At 34.0% G+C, this 8568-nt stretch overlaps 1 long non-coding RNA gene across 2 annotated transcripts; it reads right to left on the bottom strand.

Moving 5' to 3' along the window:
• Window positions 1-2342: 2342 nt before the first annotated feature.
• On the bottom strand, window positions 2343-6887 carry LOC111629737. Of its 2 annotated transcripts, none has more exons than XR_002757401.1 (3): window positions 6827-6887; window positions 6463-6682; window positions 2343-3157 (listed from the first exon to the last, which is right to left on the bottom strand). It is a non-coding gene; the product is annotated as an uncharacterized LOC111629737 (long non-coding RNA). The 2 variants fall into 2 exon arrangements; XR_002757400.1 differs by having other exon boundaries at window positions 6463-6751; window positions 6827-6856.
• Window positions 6888-8568: the final 1681 nt, after the last annotated feature.

Below are 8568 nucleotides of genomic sequence, written 5' to 3'. Positions count from 1 at the left end.
ATAGACCGTCACACCAGGGTTTCCCAGGAGCTATACCCTCACAATGCAGTCAAGAAGAGCACATCTTGTATGACATGTCCGCCCGGTCTGCATCGATCGGTTGACTCCAAGCCGAGGTCAAAACTGACTCAACGACCAGCCGATTGACTCAAACGGAGCCTGATTTGAGCCTCCCGTTTATCCGAAGCAGGGGCCAAAGCAGTGTGTTGGGGACGTTTTGTTGCCCCTCAACTACCAGGATCCCCCTTTCCGGCATACGGGATACCACGCACGGCAAACACGTGGGTGGGCGTTCAGATCCCAGGGATGGTAAAGAAGACTTACTAAACCATCTCTGGGAGGTCCCCTCACCACGGACAGGAACCCACATCGGGGGGTGGTGGATGATACACTTGGAGCGTTGGTGAGCATTCGTCGACACTTGTCGACAATCTTCAGGGGCTTGAGCATGTGACATATGTACTATTAATGTACTAAATAATTGAGACATGTGTTTTATTGAAATAGAGGTGTTTGAATGGGTCACATTACTCAAAATCCCTTTGTGGGTGAAGGTAGCGGAAAGCTTTATTTTTATTTCGAATCATCGGTCTGTAAATATACTCGACAGTGAATTATTTGATGAAGTTTCGTGTGTAAAAAAATATGTCACAAACGAAAAGATCGACGAATGGCGACAGAATAACAAGCCCTGCCATCAAAAGTGGGTTGAGATTTTTGAACATTTTACAGCAAAATAAATCGCTTTCAAAATATTTTTAAAATCGTAGAATTTTCTTTATGTCTCCCTGGATCTAATGCCCCGTTGAATGAATATTTTCATTGGTGAATAATATGTGGACGAATGAAAAAACCCAGTTAAAAGTAAGCACATTATTTCTGTCAAATACAACTTTCAAATGAACTGTATAGAATTTTATGACTTTTTAAAGCGTGAACCTGTGCTATTAAAAAAAATTAATTCTACTGAAAAGTATCAAAATTAATGTTATTTGAGTTTTTACAATGTGTATGTATGTGTAATGTTATAAACATATGAATTTTATAAGATGTTTTTATTTTCTTAAATATGTCCTTTATTTTCCCCCAAAAAATATGGTCACCGTAAGTATACTGCAGATTTTTGCAACGATGGGCCATCCGCCTTCCTCCAAAGCGACAGTAGACTAGTTTAATCATCGACGATTGCGAAGCAGCTTGGGATTTCCAAAATCTTTACCCGCCGTTAAACTGCAACATTGCAGTGAAGCTTATGTTTAATGCAATGTATCGAATAACGCATTGCATCAAACGTAATTCACAATTTCACATAACACACGACAAATTTAACCAGTTAGCATCTCTTCTCAGATCTTATAAGAGTCAAAAATCCCCAATAAAATTGTTAATAAATTTCACTGTCAATAAGTAATACAATATACATACAGTGCAATGTAATCGGCTTCCGTTTTGTTTATGATGATTCACAACTACGTATTATTACGAGTAAAGATTACAACTTCGGTTGTGTTTTTAAATAGGATAATTATAGCAACACTAAACGAGTTATTTGTGATTAAGGAAGACGGGTTCTACCAAACTAAATGATACACATACTTATGATAATGTATTTTAAATTTAAATTTATTAAATTAAAAAATAATTTTACAAAACCTTTCTTGTTCACTCAACATCAAATTAACATCAAATTTTACAAAATGTAAGAATTACAAATGAAGAAAATAAAACTTCAAACATTTCTTGTTTTGATGTTAAATAAAATCTAAATACAAATATTTATAAGAATAAATACTTTTGTTAACATTTTCTTCGTAACAAATACTGTTATTCATTATCATTACGATATTTAATAATATAATTTAAATTACGTTTAAAACGGAACATTTGTAAGCAATAAGTACACGATAACGGCTTTTACTCCGAGTGAGTTCGCAGATGTCGAATCAGACTTCTTTTCTGTGTAAAACTTCGTTTGCAATTATCACAGGTAAAGGGTTTCTCCCCTGTGTGAGTACGCAAATGATCAATCAGAACATATTTGTATGTGAAACTTCGTTTGCAATGGTCACAAGTGAAAGGTTTCTCCCCGGTGTGAGTACGCAGATGTCCAACTAAGACATTTTTGCTTGTGAAACTTCGTTTGCAATAGTCACAAGTGAAAGGTTTCTCCCCGGTGTGAGTCTTGACGTGGTAATGTAGANTTCTCCCCGGTGTGAGTACGCAGATGTCCAACTAAGACATTTTTGCTTGTGAAACTTCGTTTGCAATAGTCACAAGTGAAAGGTTTCTCCCCGGTGTGAGTCTTGACGTGGTAATGTAGACTGCCGGCATACTTGAACTGACGAGTACAAAATTTGCAAGACAATAGCCCTTCTCCAGTGTGAATCCTTTGATGATATTTTAAATTATACTTCGAAGCGAATTCTTTCTCGCAACTGTCACATTGATACTTCCCATTTTTTGACTTCCGAATGTTTAAACCTGTAAAATACGAGAAATAAAAATATTAAAAGCATCGTCTAAAGATCGAAACTTTCTTCAATTTATTTTCAAATCAAATATGTAAATTTAAGCGCTCTATTTTAACGTTTTGCTTGCAGATAGAAAACTAATTTTCACTTTTCCCACGAGTTTCCTTAAATTAAAATTTACAGGTTACAACCAACTCCGATTTCATCACACCATACACTAACTGCTTACACCAGTGTTCACAAATATTAACAACAGGCATAAATACTATCAAAAATTAATGTAATTTATACAGTTTTTTTCTGGACACAATTACTATGCATTTTGCAACAAAAGATGTAGATAATAATCTTAAAATATCTTCATTAAATTTTCTGTTTTTCTTCATTTTCATGGAATATGCTTTCTCCTTTAATGGAATTCATCGTGTATGATTTCTTATCACTGGCTTCACTTTATCTCTTATAAACAAAAGTTTAACACCTTCTTCAGCTCTTATTGGAAATGGTCTTAGTTGGTGGATGGTGGTGGATCTGAAAATAACAAAAAGCTCTGCGTGAAACAAGACACCAGAATGAGGTCAAAACATTACTTTTTTTTCATAAAATTAAGTATTTTAAAAGTAAAACTAATAATTCTGGAAATTCTTCGACGTTTCGCACCAGAAAAGTATATCTTCGTCAAAAATCTGAAAAAAAAAATTGAGTTAATATTGGTTCTTAACCACTGACAAATACTTTAATAAGGAATAGTAATTTATTGTTGAGAAGATTGTTGATTTTATTCTTTTATTTCTTATTTTCTAGTTTAGTTTACTTTAATTTCATTATTACACTCCTTTTTTCTTCTTTTTTATCTGTACTTTTCATCATATTTTTTTCCTTTTCTAAACAACAAATTACAGTACTTATAACCTACCTGGAGTGTTCCACGAAAGGAAATATTTTAAAGTTTTTATTCAAATTTATTCCCATTGTAATATTCGTAGACAATACCGTGTTTTCATTTTATTCAATATGTTAAAGTTTGTTAGTGTATTGCTTCATTGTTTTCTGAGAATAATAAACGTGGAGTTGCTTATCAAGTTTTGAATGTATTGATGCCAATGCTCCGTGTAATATAAAGTATATGAACTTTTACGAGATTTTATCATAAAAATTTTATATATTTTTAATTATTATAGAATAGCAAAGGACTTAATTTTGAGAGTACAGATGAGTTTTATAATGATCTGTAAACGCTAATAGCAAGTAAAATCTTCATTAAGCACAATCTCGTGCGAGATACGACACGTGACTACCCTCTATCTCCATTCCCCTCGACCTTTCATCACCAAAATTTAACATCCTCAATGTCCCTTATACACAAACTACCGTGTTCCAAATTTCACACCTTCCTGTGATTTTAAGTGGAATAGACGACAACACACGTACAAACACATATCCACGAAATTTTTTGTGGTTTTTGGCTTCAGGAAGTCTCGAAACGTGAAAAATTGCAAAAAACTCGGAGGGTCACATTTGACACGATTCCATTAATTTCCCTTGTTATATATACGTAACAGCCGAGAAAGTAAAAGTAATAGTTCCGAACAATGTTTAAAATTCATATATTGTATTGTACTTGCAGATCGTATACTTTAAAAAACTCGTTAATAACAACTCACTATTTCGTAATGTTAAATATGCACTATGTAAAAATAATACTAATATTTAAATTAATATTGTTCAATAACACTATAATAAAAATAATTACTAACATTTAACCTTTACTATTTCATACAAATAAAAAAATACTATCTCTTGTACCGGAGTTAATATACAGGTTATTGCGTAGCTGTTTATTCTCCGAAGAGGCTAGGGAATGCTTTCCGAGAGGTCTTTTAAGGGTATCTGGCCCCTCTTTAGGCGTTAAAATCGTGAAAAAACTCTTAAAATTCCACGTGGCCAGCCTGTTCTGGCCGGGAGCACAACCACGCCTGAACTATTAGTGTTCGGGAAACTGAACCGCTCGGCCACTAGTGGGACTATCTTATTACTGTAAAGTCTCGTTTTATGCGGTGGATACGTTCTACAGAAAAGCGCATATAAAAAGACTTTACTTGCCTTGAAAAAGTAGGGATACGTTCCTTAGTTTTCTAAAATCGCATAAAACCAAAACAACGAGTTAAAATTAACTTAAAACCGCATAAAAAAGTTTGCAGAAATTAAAAGAAATAGGCTGATTAATAAATTACTTCGAATGTCTGAAAGAAATCAATATAAAAGCTTAAAATAAACTTGTATTCAAACTTAATTCAGTTTATTTTATTGAAAAGTAATATANAGCCCGAAACGTGTAAAAATTTTCACACGTATCAACTAAATAAAGATGAGAAAACCCGCCAAGTGTCTTAATTTATAACACTTTATTGTGTTAGAAGCATAAACAAATCACTTATAACCTACCTGGAGTGTTCCACGAAAGGAAATATTTTAAAGTTTTTATTCAAATTTATTCCCATTGCAATATCCGTAGACAATACCGTGTTTTCATTTTATTCAGTATGTTAAGGTTTATTAGTGTATTGCTTCATTGTTTTCTGAGAATAATAAACGTGGAGTTGCTTATTAAGTTTTGAATGTATTGATGCCAATGCTCCGTGTAATATAAAGTATATGAATTTTTACGAGATTTTATCATAAAAATTTTATACATTTTTAATTATTATAGAATAGCAAAGGACTTAATTTTGAGAGTACAGATGAGTTTTATAATGATCTGTAAACGCTAAAAACAAGTAAAATCTTCATTAAGCACAATCTCGTGCAAGATACAACACGTGACTACCCTCTATCTCCACTCCCCGCGACCTTTCATCACCAAAATTTAACAGCCTCAATGTCACTTATACACAAACTACCGTGTTCCAAATTTCACACCTTCCTGTGATTTTAAGTGGAATAGATGACAACACACGCACACACACATATCCACAAAATTTTTTGTGGCTTTTGGCTTCAGGAAGTCTCGAAACGTGAAAAATTGCAAAAAACTCGGAGGGTCACATTTGACACGATTCCATTAATTTCCCTTGTTATATATACGTGACAGCCGGGAAAGTAAAAGTAATAGTTCCGAACAATGTTTAAAATTCATATATTGTATTGTACTTCCGGATCGTATACTTTAAAAAACTCGTTAATAACAACTCACTATTTCGTTATGTTAAATATGCACTATGTAAAAATAATAATAATATTAAATATTGTTTAATAACACTATAATAAAAATAATTACTAACATTTAACCTTTACTATTTCATACAAATAAAAAAATACTATCTCTTGTACCGGAGTTAATATGGAACTTATTGCGTAGCTGTTTATCCTCCGAAGAGCCTAGGGAAATGCTTTCTGAGAGGTCTTTTAAGGGTATCTGGCCCCTCTTTAGGCGTTAAAATCGTGAAAAACTGAACCGTTCGGCCACTACTGGGACTATCTTATTACAATGATGCTTCATTATTTTAACGTTACGCCCTCTAATATGTCACACCATAATTTATTAATTTGCATACCTTCTAATACATAAATTAAACACTTTTAGAATTTTTTACTTTCCCGACTGTTATATATACAAAGAATAGTGCGGCGATGAATCGAGATCTCCTTAATATTGAGTTTTACATTTTTTGACTCAGAACATCTTTAAACGTCGAGAAACGCATATAAAAAATCGAGTGTGTTTTCTGTTTATGGATGTTAGTGTAAGTTTGTCCGTGGCACGATGTTGTCCACCCTCTTTAAGTCTTAAACCATGTGGCTTTTGTCGAAAATTTCTGAAATTTTGCAGGGTGGTTTGATTATTAAGAGGATTGATGTTGCTAAATTTTGGTAATTACAGGTCAGAGGAATGGAGAGATAAAGACGGTCGCGTGTATCTCCAGTCGGGTCACACTTCGTGACGATTTTTAGTATAAATTTTTAAACAAATTCATTAATTCTAATTTCTTACCTTTTATTCAGTCAAACCTCGAGTTTCGAACGCCTCTGTTTACGAACAAAATTTCGAACGCCATATTTTTCCGGTTGCTAGGGACCACAGACTGTCATCTCTCAGTTCTTGCTGCGTTGAAGTACTTGTCGGTCTCGATTGATTTGATGATATTGCGTAAAGCGTTTTGCAAAGCGTTAGTTTCTGTTTCGATTTCTGTTGGCCGTGAAGGAACATTTTGCTTTTAATAAATATATAAAATACGTATAGATATCGATGATAATATTATATTATATTGCGGATGAAGGCACTTTTATGCATAAAATAGAGGAAAAGACATTATAAATGACAAGTTTTAATCCGTTCGATAGAAAATATACTTTACCAGTTATTTGCTTCCATCCTCCATTTTTTTCTCAAATACGTAACGTAACTGTCAATTTTTAAAAAACGAACAAGTGGCGNTTTCGAACGCCTCTGTTTACGAACAAAATTTCGAACGCCATATTTGTCCGGTTGCTAGGGACCACAGACTGTCATCTCTCAGTTCTTGCTGCGTTGAAGTACTTGTCGGTCTCGATTGATTTGATGATATTGCGTAAAGCGTTTTGCAAAGCGTTAGTTTCTGTTTCGATTTCTGTTGGCCGTGAAGGAACATTTTGCTTTTAATAAATATATAAAATACGTATAGATATCGATGATAATATTATATTATATTGCGGATGAAGGCACTTTTATGCATAAAATAGAGGAAAAGACATTATAAATGACAAGTTTTAATCCGTTCGATAGAAAATATACTTTACCAGTTATTTGCTTCCATCCTCCATGTTCTTCTCAAATACGTAACGTAACTGTCAATTTTTAAAAAACGAACAAGTGGCGCCACCTAATTAAAATTGGAAAATTTTTAATTTCTAAGAGTAAAGTATATATAAAAAGTAATCTTTCATTGGGATGTTATTGAAAAAGAGCCGAATAACTGTGAAATATTATGAATATTTAATTTATTAAAGAAAGTATTGTTTATGTTGGAGCCAAATAGCTGCCAACCATCAAAATGGGCGGTAAACAAGGGCAATTTGTGTTTGAATCGGTTCTATATTCTTATAAATCATTTGTTATGAATTATTCGATTATTCTTTTCCATTGACCATAATTGTGGGATTCACTGATAACAATTACCAATCTATATATAGATATATAAATTAGTGTTGCAACGAATAGTATATTCGGCCTGAGGCCGAATACCGAATATTCGGCCAGGAGCGTGGCCGAATAGCCGAATATTCGGCTAAACTATTTGGTTTGATTAACGCACGTACGAAAATTGGCGCGCAAGGCGCATTATGGCAAGGACTTGCTCTCTATTGGCCCGTTGTCACTACGCTTCGTCAATCGCGTTAATTCTTGACAGTTGTAGCGGACAGACAAGAGCGTCATGGCGATACTGTATGTGATAAATGATATCAAATGTGGAAAACAATGAAATGACCTACATGTGTAAATAACGGAAAAAGAACAGAGAAGGACCTCGAAATGAAAATAAATATGAAATTGAGTTGATAACATAATCGATCAAGTCGAGACAGCTTATTGGCGCGAAATTCGCGGCCATCAATGTCAAACAATTGTTGTCAGAGACTTCGGAAAGCTAAATGCTTGTAATGAAAGAAACTTAGCGTGCACGGGCGAAAGCCTGGGGCCGTTCGGGCTATCAAGCTGTCTCGAATCTGTGAAATCATAACTGTGACTTATACCGACGTCCAATCTGTCTCTTTTCTCCGTTATCACCAGGCTATGAGTCACGTAATTGTAAAATTGAAAATCTACGATGGAAAAGTGACGAATCGAAAGTATCGTGAGCACGTATTATGATGTATGCATACGTGGACTAGAACGATAGAGGAAAGAGAAAGGGAAGAGCGCTTAAAAAGAAGGCTAGGCTGGGTCAGACCCCAGATGTGCGACGATTCTCGAACGAATAAGTGTGTACGTCCGCTGATCTTTGTAATTATAAATTGTGAATACGTGTGACTATAATTATTTTCTTTTTTATTTTGTGCATTTATAAGTTATAAATATAAACAAACAACACTAACCCGATAACATTAAATATAAATACCA

The sequence above is a fragment of the Centruroides sculpturatus genome, unplaced genomic scaffold (genome assembly GCF_000671375.1).
Source record: "Centruroides sculpturatus isolate CEXI.00-Female unplaced genomic scaffold, Cexi_2.0 scaffold482, whole genome shotgun sequence".
NCBI classification, from domain to species: domain Eukaryota; kingdom Metazoa; phylum Arthropoda; class Arachnida; order Scorpiones; family Buthidae; genus Centruroides; species Centruroides sculpturatus.
This window is presented reverse-complemented; position numbering and strand designations above follow the sequence as displayed.